An 11304-nucleotide genomic window follows, 5' to 3' on the forward strand; every position below is an offset into this window, starting at 1 on the left:
TTATTTATCTGATTTCATTCCAATTAATTAAAACCCTTTAACTTGGCCCAATTTAGGGCCCATTTACACTCGGAGGATTGCTGGGGTGCAAAACCCACGCATGGGGGACTTTCCTCGTGGGCTCACACAGCACAGTGGTGCCAGCCCGCGCAGCCCTCTTGACACATGGTGTTTGGCAAAGCCACACAACACAGGTGCGTGTTGTATGTTGTAGCTTGTCAAGGGGATGTTGTCTCAGTACTTCGAGCATGCTCAGACAGGCCCCATGCGCGCATACGCGCATCCACTCGTGCGACACGAGAGTGTCAGATCGGGTCCTCTCGACGCACAAGGGGCGCCTAGTAGAACCCTCACGCCTACACATACACAGTGTATTATGGGATTCTGTCCTGACACTTTGGGCGTGCCCAGACAGATCCCTATGAGTGTATGTGCGGATCCACTCCGTGCTCTCTCGGCGCGCATGTGCACCTAGCAGAGCCCGCACGTCTTTGTGCAGCGTGCCAGGGGACTCTGTCCTGGTGCTAATGGGCGCATGGACAAGGACTCACGCACACGAATCACACGGCAGAGTTGTGTCCTGTCTCTTTTCCTGGCGTTTTGGTGTCTGGCAGTCGCAGGTAGAAGCATTTGGCTCCTCCCTTCGTTTCCCATGCGATTTTCGGCCATTTCCACTTCTGTAATCAATTTAAAAACATCATCATTTATTCAAAATCATAAAACAACATCATTAATAATCAAAATAATCAATTAAATATCGAGAAATTATATGAACACACGTACACACATTACCGAACGTAAAATAAGCATGCATGCACGATTTAAAAGTATTTTAATCGATTAAACATCTAGAAATATCATTCATTTGCTCTGTTAAATTTAACGATTTTTTATCTACTTAAGTTTCAAATTTAAATTCAAATCAAATGTGAAATTGTTTCACGGTTGGATACGTAAACATCATGCAACATGTATGCATGGATTTCAGTTTTTTTGATCTTATCACTTGGTTGATGTAATCTATTTCCATCATTTTTGCTTTCTTATATATATAAGAATGAAATAAGAATAAATACAGTTTTCTTCTCCAAAAAAATACAATCCATATGAAAACAGCAAAACAGAGGATATCGCATAACCTTGCTCTATTTTGCTGTCTCTCTCTCTATCAACGTTCTCTCTCTAAGTTCGCTCATCCACAGAACTTCCTTTGACGCTCATTTACTTACGATCAACAACTGGTATCAGAGCCAGGTTCTTAAGGGACCAGAAAATTAACATATCCTCAAAGAACTCGATGACATCCACTGGAACCTCACCTCCTCCACACTTCAGTGGAGAAAATTACCATGTATGGGCAATCAAAATGAGAGCCCATCTGAAAGCCTTAAGTCTGTGGGATGTAATTATGGATGACAGTGATCCCCCTCTACTAGGGAACACTACCACTCTAAACCAAATCCGAAGGCACGAGGAAGACAAGTCCAATAAACCAAATGCTATTGCTTGCCTTTTTTCGGCTGTCTCGGATAGGGTATTTTCAAGAATTATGAACTTCGAATCACTAAAGCCTGCTTGGGAGAAACTGAAGGAAGAATTCGATTGAGGAGTCAAAAACAGGAAGTTGAAAATCTTGAGACTGAAGAGTGGGTTTGCATTACTCAGAATGTAAGAAAATGAAACAATGAAGGACTATGCCTCCAAACTCTTGGATGTGGTAAACAAAATGAGGCTGCTTGGGGAGGATTTTCCGAAATCAAAGGTAGTAGAGCATATTCTTATCAGCTTACCCCCTAAATTTGAGTCTAAAATCTCAACCTTTGAGGAGCTTACTGACATTGAATCTATCTTCTCGGCTGAACTAATAAACAAGCTTCAATTTAGTGAGCAGTGCGTAAATATGCATGTTCAACAACACATCGAGGGAGCCTTAATTTCAACACATATCAAAGGAAACTCTTCAACACAGAATCAAGGGAGAAGGAGCGAAGGAAATCTAACTGGAAATCAAAATTCCAGTAAGCAAAAGAAAAATCCTCAGTGCAACATTTTTCCTTGATAAATCACCCTGAAAATGAGTGCTGGTACAAGGGAAATTCGGTGCAACTTCTACAAAAGGCTTGGTCATAAAGAGAAATTCTGCAGACAGAAATAGAAACAGGAAGGATCGCAGCCAAAGCAAGAACTACAGCATGCTAATGTCACCGAGGTGTTCAGTGAGCAACGCGCTACAATTTTCGTTGCTTTAAGTGATCAGTTAGTGGAGGATGATACCCTCTGGGTGGTGGACAGTGAGTACACCTCCCACATGTGCAAGGATGAGGCCCTATTCATGTCACTTGATAAAACAGTCACAGGCCAAGTACGACTTAGAAATGGTATATTGGAAACCATCAAGGGCAAAAGTTACATAGCCATTGAAACCAGAGAAGGTAAGAAGCTTATCACTGATGTGAATTTTATTCCTACCCTCTCATAGAATCTCTTGAGTGTGAATCAGATGACTGATCGAGGCTACTCGGTTGCATTCAAGGATAATTACTGCAGGATATATGATCCTAAGGATAGATTAATTGCCTTCATCCACAAAAAGGATCAAGCCTACTCCTTGAAACTCATAGAAGTAGTCAAAAAGGCTAGTGTTGCCACTGTTATAGAAAGTGAGATATGGCATAACCGCCTTGGGCATTTTTATGTGGCAGAGCTACAACAACTGCAGAAGGGATGTCTAACTCAGGACTTCCCAAACATTACAATCACTGAGTCAGTATGTGGTGCCTGCTAGATGGGGAAGATGGCAAGGAATTCTTTCCCTTCGTAAACAGATTGGAGAGTAGAAGAGAGGCTAGCACTCATACTCTCCGACATCTGTGGTCTGATGACAGAAAACTCCATGAGCAGATGCATGTATTTTGGCTTGTTCATAGATGATTTTTCAAGGATGATTTGGGTTTGTTTCCTATAGAATAAAACTCAAATCTTTGGTGAATTCAAGAAGTTTAAGACTATGGCAGAGAAGGAAAGTAGTTGTGTGCTGAAGTGTCTAAGGACAGATAATGGCCTTGAATTCAATTCCAGAGAATTCAAATGACTTTTGTTCTGAGAATAGAATCAAAAGGTAGCTCACGGCACCATATTCACCTCAACATAATGGTGTCTCGGAGAGGAAGAACAGAACCATTGTGGAGATGGAAAGAAGCATGCTTGCTCACAAGCACTTGCCTAAAGCTTTATGGGCTGAGGTAGTAAACATTGTCGTGTTCCTGCTTAACATGCTGCCTACAAAGGCTGTGAAGGAGATGACACATGCGGAGGCCTGGAGCAGCATCAAACCATCAACTAAGTACCTAAAGGTGTTTGGCTTCGTATGCTAGTGCCATATCTCGGATAACAGGAGATCAAAGTTAGAAGAGAAGGCTGAATTGGGAGTATTTTTGGGTTACAGTACTGAAGCAAAGGAATATCGAATTCTAAGCTTGAAAACCAAAAAGCTTATGATTCAAAGAGATGTTACAGTGGATGAAAGGAGCTACTGGAATTGGGAGAAGCAGAAGGTCGATCCAGACTGTGTGACAGTAGAAGAAGGAAAGAGATCTCTGTCAGTATTAACCCAACTCAGGCTGAGGAAGAAGATGATGAAGATGAAGAAGATGAAGCAGAAGGGAGAACAAAAATGAAAAGCTTAGCTGACATCTATAAAAAGTGCAGTTTTGCTTCAAAGGAACCTTCCTCTGTTGAGGAAGCATTTAAGCAGCAAGAGTGGAAGTTTGCCATGGAAAAAGAAATCAGGATGATCAAAAAGAATAATACCTGGTCTCTAGTAAAATCAAATGCAGACAAAAAGCCTATTGGAGTCAAGTGGGTGTTCAAGGTGAAACTGAATCCGGACGGGACAACAAACAAGCACAAGGCACGACTTGTGGCAAAGGGGTACTCATAGCTTCCTGGAATCGACTACACAGAGACTTTTGCTCTTGTGGCCAGACATGAAACAATTAGACTCATGTTGGGCATGGCAGCTCAATTTGGATGGAACATGATGCATTTGGATGTGAAGTCGACCATCTTGAACGGTAAGCTGAATGAAGAAATCTATGTAGAGCAGCCACCAGGATTCATTCAACCAGGAAAGGAGAAGCATGTCTACCTTCTTTACAAGGCCTTATACGGCCTCAAACAGGCTCCATGAGCCTGGTATGATAAGTTAGATACATATTTACTTCTCTGTGGGTTTGAGAGAAACAGCACAGAGACTATACTGTACGTGAATAGAGAAGAAGATAGGTTAATCACTGCAGTATATGTTGATGATATACTGGTGACAAGCAGTAATAAAAAGAAGATGATGGAGTTCAAGCTAAAATTGGAAAAGGAATTCGAGATGTCTGATCTCGGGGAGGCTACTTACTTGCTGAGAATGGAAATTCATCAAAACAGCTCGAGTATTTTCCTTTCGCAAGGCAAGTATGCCAAAGAGATCCTGAATAAATTCAACATGGATCATTGTAAATCAGTACCTACACCACTGGTGTCCAACTTGAAGTTTTCAAAGGACGAGGAAGGTAGTAAAGTTGATGAGTGGAATTACAGAAGTCTGATTGGGAGCCTCCTGTATCTCACGGCTTCTAGACCAGACATTTTGTTCGCAGTAAGCTTGCTTTCAAGATACATGGCTTCACCGAGGGAATCACATTTACAAGCTGCTAAACAAGTGCTTAGGTACCTGAAAAGAACCTGGAATTTTGGTGTTCAATACAACGCAAGAGCTAAGAGTGGATTGGTTGGCTATAGTGACAGTGATTGGGCAGGAAGCATGGAAGATGCACGTAGCACAAGTGGGTACTTATTCAAAATTGGCTCCGATGCCTTCTCATGGGTATCTAAGAAGCAAGATATTGTGGCACAGTCAATGGCTGAGGCTGAGTATGTAGTTGCAGCTACAACAGCTAACCAGGCAATTTGGTTGAGGAAAGTGTTCGATGATGTAAAGCTGGACAAACAAGGACCTACAGTGTTGTATGTAGATAACAAGTCAGCAATCGCCATTGCGAAAAATCCTGTGATGCACGAGAGAACTAAACACATCAACGTTAAGTACCATGCTATACGTGAGGCTGAGAGAAATCAAGAAATCAAGTTTATACATTGCTCCACTGATGATCAACTTGCGGACATTCTAACCAAGCCCCTATCTAAAGCTAAGTTTGAGGAATTGCGAGGAAAGATGGGGATTAGTGGAAAAATCATTTAAGGGAGAATGTTAAATTTAATAATTTTTTATCTACTTAAGTTTCAAATTTAAATTCAAATCAACCGTGAAATTGTTTCACGGTTGGATACGCAAACACCATGCAACGTGTATGTATGGATTTCGATTTTTTTTTATCTTATCACTTGGTTGATGTAATCTATTTCCATCATTTTTGCATTCTTATATATACAAGAATGAAATAAGAAGAAATACAGTTTTCTTCTCCAAAAAAATACAATCCATCTGAAAACAGCAAAACAGAGGATATCGCATAACCTTGCTATGTTTTGTTGCCTCTCTCTCTCATCAACTTTCTCTCTCTAAGTTCGCTCATCCACAGAGCTTCCTTTGACGCTCATTTACTTACGATCAACATGCTTAAAAAAAATACCCCTATCCTAAACTCATTGATTTACACTTAAAAATCCTGAAAATAAGCTCCTAATAACGGAAAGAAAACCAGTTGCAGCCACGGTCGCGGTTTCTAAAAAGAAAAACGTGGAGCTGTTATTTTTTTAGAGAAGGAAGACGCTGTAAGTGAAGAAAGGTTAAAAGAGAAAGGTAGAGTAATTTATAGAAGGCAGAAAAAGGGGGGCTTATCTCATGGAAAAAGAAGAAGAAACAAACGCATCGTGACAAGGATTCGCACAATGTTCAACGTACACAGTGCCCGTACACACACTCCCTCACGGTCTCTTATTCTCTCTCGCAGAAGCTCTCAGAAACTCCCTCGACCCTCTAGTTTCTGTTCCTTCTTCCTAAAATAAAGAGAGACCGAAGAAGGAGCTCCCTTACACGTAAAATGAAGGAGGGATCGCAGCTGTTATATGGCATGCAGGCGCTTGTGACTATTGATGCAATGGGTGGTCGACCGACTGCAGCACTGTTCCTATCGCCATGGGACATGTGGCATAAAAGAGCTATCGTGTGACGATGAGTTGCAACAGGCGTCCATAGGCACCGTAAATACACGGTAGAGGTTGTCTTGCGTGCGTCCCTTGCATGCAGGGTTATCTCGCAAGCAGGGAAACAAAATCTTAGGTGCGCATATCTCGCTAACTCTCCCGCAAAGGCTTGTTTGCGTGGAGCAGAAGATTGTAGCCCGCGAGTCTTAGGGAATTTTGCATGCTTTCTCATGACTTGTGCCTTGGGAAAAAAAATCCAAAGTCAAGGAATTTTTGCAATGCCGTAGATTGCTAGGGGAATTTCAGACAACTTTGAGAATTTTTAAATTTAAATAAATTAAATATATTCACGAAAAGATTAAAAATGAAATTTCAAACTTTTTAAAGGAATGAAAAATTAAATGAAGTTTTACGGATGTTACATATATACATATATGAACTGGTATAAGATTTAGATTTGCGACATCAATTTTGTTGATGATGATCTATGTTATCTGAGCTATAACTCTCAGCTATAAGATGCAATATGTAGCAACAAAGTTGTAACTTTAAAAATGTAACACCCACTAATTTTATAATTTTTATTATTATTATTATTAATTTTTTTATTTATTTTATTTAGTTTATTTTATAATTTTTGAATTTTAATTGATTTATTTAATTTAATTTAATAAAAATAATAATAATAATAATGATAAAATTGAGTAAAAATATTATTTGGATTTAATTGAAATTGATTTTGGGAAAAAGGGGTGAAAATTAGGATTATGGGGGTATTTTTGAAAAGAAAATCGGAAACTGGGGGTCAAAACACAATTTAGAAAAATTGTGCCCTACCAGCGCCACGTCAGCAGCCACGTCAGCAACCCAGTCAGCAGCCTTGGCCAACTAGGACCTGTCGCGTGGCAAGGCCACGCTGACCCGGGAACGGACCACGTGGGCGATCCGCGTGCGCGCGATCGGATGGCCCAGATGCGTCCCCGCGCGCACGGACGGCCCAGATTTAATCGCGATGGACGGTCAAGATTTAATCCAAATTAAATCGCGATCGAACGGCACAGATTAAATCAAGATAGACGGCTGTGATTAAAAGGCAAAGGGTATAAATAAACCCCCCACACCTGACCACAAAAACCCTAGCCGCCAGCCCTCGCCGGAGAAGACGAACCAGACGCAGGAGGAGCCAGCCGCCGCCACCCGCCGCCGCACCGGGGAGTTTTTCGATCGCTGATCGAGGTAAATTTCATACCCCCAGCTCGTTTTTCAATGCTGAGTTCCCTTGTGGCAAAATCGGAGCCAAAATCCCGGCCAAACGGCCGTAAAACACGGCCAAAACCCAGCGGCGCCGCCGCGCCCCTCCTTGGTTTTTTCCTCCGATGAGGCCCTTCCCGGCCTCCGTTTGATACAATTTTTATATCACCATGATCACTATTCTTTTCTCTACAGGTTGATCGGAGCCAAATCACCAAAACACGAATCTCGCCAGAGAGCCGCCGCACCCGAGAGCATCCCCGCCGGTAAGCTTCGATTTTCATAATTTTTTGGCCCCCCGAGGGCCCTAGGGTTGTTTTATCGCAGGGATCGATGCAAGTGTGGCCGAAAATGGCCAACCCGAGGTGAATTGCCGCTGCAAGCGGCGGAGCCGCCGTGCCGGAATTGCGATATTGGCCGAAAGGGGCCCAGGGTCTAATTTGGGATTTTTTGGGACACGTGTAGGTACTAGTAGTGCGTTTCAGTTCCCCGGAAAAATTTTAGGGAAAATTAGGGACAGCTTATAGGCGCATTGTAGAGCCGTATTCAGACCCCGAAACAAGTAAGGACCCCTCACCATATTTCCTATCACGGTATTAAAGTTCAATAAATGATAAAACGGTATTTCATGAATCAATAGATGTGTGAAATTGTTTAAGGTCGCTAATGGAGCCCGAGTCTGGTGTGTTTGTCGATCAATTGTTGTTTGGCCTATTTTACAGTTTTAAATGCAGTATGAGGTATGATGTTTTGATTTCATAGTTTCGTGTGCATATATCACTGTTTTATTGATTATGGGTTGAATGACTGAGAACCCGATGTTGTATGTTGTCTTGTTTGGCATAAATTACTGGTTTGATTGTTTGTGTGTGATTTGATGATGCTGACTGAGGAAAAAGGTGAATAAATTGTTATGTAAATTGATAATTGTATAATGTAACGCCCAAACAATTGGGTATTTTTGTGATTTTATTATTAATTTTATTTATTAAGTTTAATTTAAAAAAAAAAAAAAGCGCCACGTCAGCGGCCCAATCAGCAGCCCTGGCCAACCAGGACCTGCCGCGTGGCAAGACCACGTCGACCCGGGGACGGGCCACGTTGACGATTCGCGTGCGCGCGATCGGACGGCCCAGATGCGTCCCCACGCGCACGGACAGCACAGATCAAGCGTGCGCACGGACGGCCCAGATGCACGCGCACGGACGGCCCAGATTCAATCAAAAACGGACGGCCCAGATTTAATCAAAATGGACGGCTGAGATCAAAAGGCAAAATGGTATAAATAGAACCCCCACACCTGACCACAAAAACCCTAGCCGCCTGCCCTCGCCGGAGAAGACGAACCGGACGCCAGAGGAGCCGGCCACCGCCACCCGCCGCCGCACCGGGGAGATTTTCGACCGCCGATCGAGGTAAATTTCATACCCCTGACTCGTTTTTCCATACTGAGTTCCCATGTGGCCAAATCGGAGCCAAAATCCCGGCCAAACGGTCGGAAAATACGGCCGAAACCCAGCGGCGCCGCCGTGTCCCTCCTCGGTTTTTGCCTCCGATGAGGCCCTTCCCGGCCTCCGTTTGATGCAACTTTTATATCACCGTGATCACCATTCTTTTTTCTACAGGTTGATCGGAGCCGAATCACCAAAACACGAACTTCGCTGGAGAGCCGCCGCACCCGAGAGCACCGCCGCCGGTAAACTTCGATTTTTCGTAATTTTTTGGCCCTTCGAGGGCCCTAGGGTTGTTTTATCACAGGGACCGATGTAAGTGTGGCCGAATTCGGCCGAAAACAGCCAACTCGAGGAGAATCGCCGCCGCAAGCGGCGGCGCCGTCGCCGGAGCACGGCAGAGCCGCCGTGCCAGAATTGCGATATTGGCCGAATGGGGCCCTGGGTCTAATTTGGGATTTTTTGGAACACGTGCAGGTACCAGTAGTGCGTTTCAGTTCCCCGGGAAAAATTCAGGAAAAATTAGGGACAGCCTGTAGGCGCACTGTGAAGCCGTGTTCGGACCCCAAAACGTGTAAGGACCCCTCACCGTATTTCCTATCACGGTATTAAAGTTCAATAATGATAAAACAGTATTTCTTGAATCAACGAATGTGTGAAATTGCTTAAGGTCGCTAATGGAGCCCGAGTCTAGTGTGTTTGTCGGTTAACTGTTATTTGGCCTATTTTACAGTTTTAAATGCAGTATGAGGTCTGATGTTTTCATTTCATAGTTTCGTGTGCATATTTTACTATTTTATTGATTATGGGTTGAATGACTGAGAAACCGATGCTGTATGTTGTCTTGTTTGACATAAATTACTGTTTTGCTTGTTTGTGTGTGAATTGATGATGCTGACTGGGGAAAAGGGGAATGAAAGGTTATGTAAATTGATAATTGTATAATGTGATCAGCCTGACTAGATATCCTGGGAGATGGTGGACGGACCGGGTCCGTAGGGAACCCTACCGGGATTGTGGTCTCTCATACCGGACGGGGTATGGAGACCCTATGTGTTTTGGTGCCCATACCGGACGGGGTATGGGGACGGCCCGTTTCACCCTCATACCGGACGGGGTATTGAGGTTTATAGTTTTGGCGCCCATACCGGACGGGGTATGGGGACGGCCCTGGAATCTGATTACAAGTGTTAAGGGTTCACGGGTAACGGGACCCCTATGGATCCCCATGAATACTAGTAGGCTGGTAAAAGAGGAAAAATATGTTGTGTAATGATTGAATTACAAAAGGCGTGATAAGTATTATGTTATACAGTTTATATGATTTCATGATGATGATAATGTTATTGCTTTCGTATATTGTTTTATGAATTTCACCGAGGTAAGTGGATGGTAAAGGTTTTATTATTGATAAAAGGATTTGTTGTAAATTATGCTCCATTGGTCTTTTTGTGTTTTCTACCCACCTTTACCTCCGTGACGGTGAGATATCGTGATGTCCTTACTGGACTAGTGTAGCTCATTCCTTATTTAATCATTTCAGATCAGGAAGACATTGTTCCCTAGCCCGTTTCGCAGGAAGACGACGAAGGGGACGCCTAAAGACTCCATAATCATATTTATAGCTTTTACTTTCGAGTTTCTCTTTTAGTTAGTTTGATCTTTTATATTCTGAGCACGTTTTTGGTTTTAGTGTAAGGGATGTTAATCGAAATTTTGACTTCGCTTCCGCATTTGACATTTTTAATACACATATTTCATTTTAAATTTTCGAGGCCGTTACATATAATGTGGTCAGCCTGACTAGATATCTTGAGAGATGGTGGACGGACCGGATCTGTAGGGAACCCTACCGGGATTGTGGTCTCTCATACCGGACGGGGTATGGAGACTTTATGTGTTTTGGCGCCCATACCGGACGGGGTATGGGGACGGCCCATTTCACCCTCATACCGGACGGGGTATTGAGGTTTATAGTTTTGGCGCCCATACTGAACGGGGTATGGGGACGGCCCTAGAATCTGATTACAAGTGTTAAGGGTTCACGGGTAGCGGGACCCCTATGGATCCCCATGGATACTAGTAGGCTAGTAAATAAGGAAAAATATGTTGTATAATGATTGAAATGCAAAAGGCGTGATAAGTATTATGTTATATAGTTCATATGATATCATGATGATGATAATGTTATTGCTTTCGTATGTTGTTTTATGAACTTCACCGAGGTAAGTGGATAGTAAAGGATTTTATTATTGATAAAAGAATTTGTTGTAAATTATGATCCATTGGTTTTTTTGTGTTTTCTACCCACCTTTACCTCCGTGACGGTGAGATAGTGTGATGTCCTTACTGGGCTGGTGTAGCTTATTCCTTATTTAATCATTTCATATCAGGAATACATTGTTCCCGAGCCCGTTCCGCAGGAAGACGGCGAAGGGAACGCCTG

This window comes from Carica papaya, chromosome 1, assembly GCF_054855325.1.
Source record: "Carica papaya isolate Zhongbai chromosome 1, ASM5485532v1, whole genome shotgun sequence".
Classification (NCBI taxonomy): domain Eukaryota; kingdom Viridiplantae; phylum Streptophyta; class Magnoliopsida; order Brassicales; family Caricaceae; genus Carica; species Carica papaya.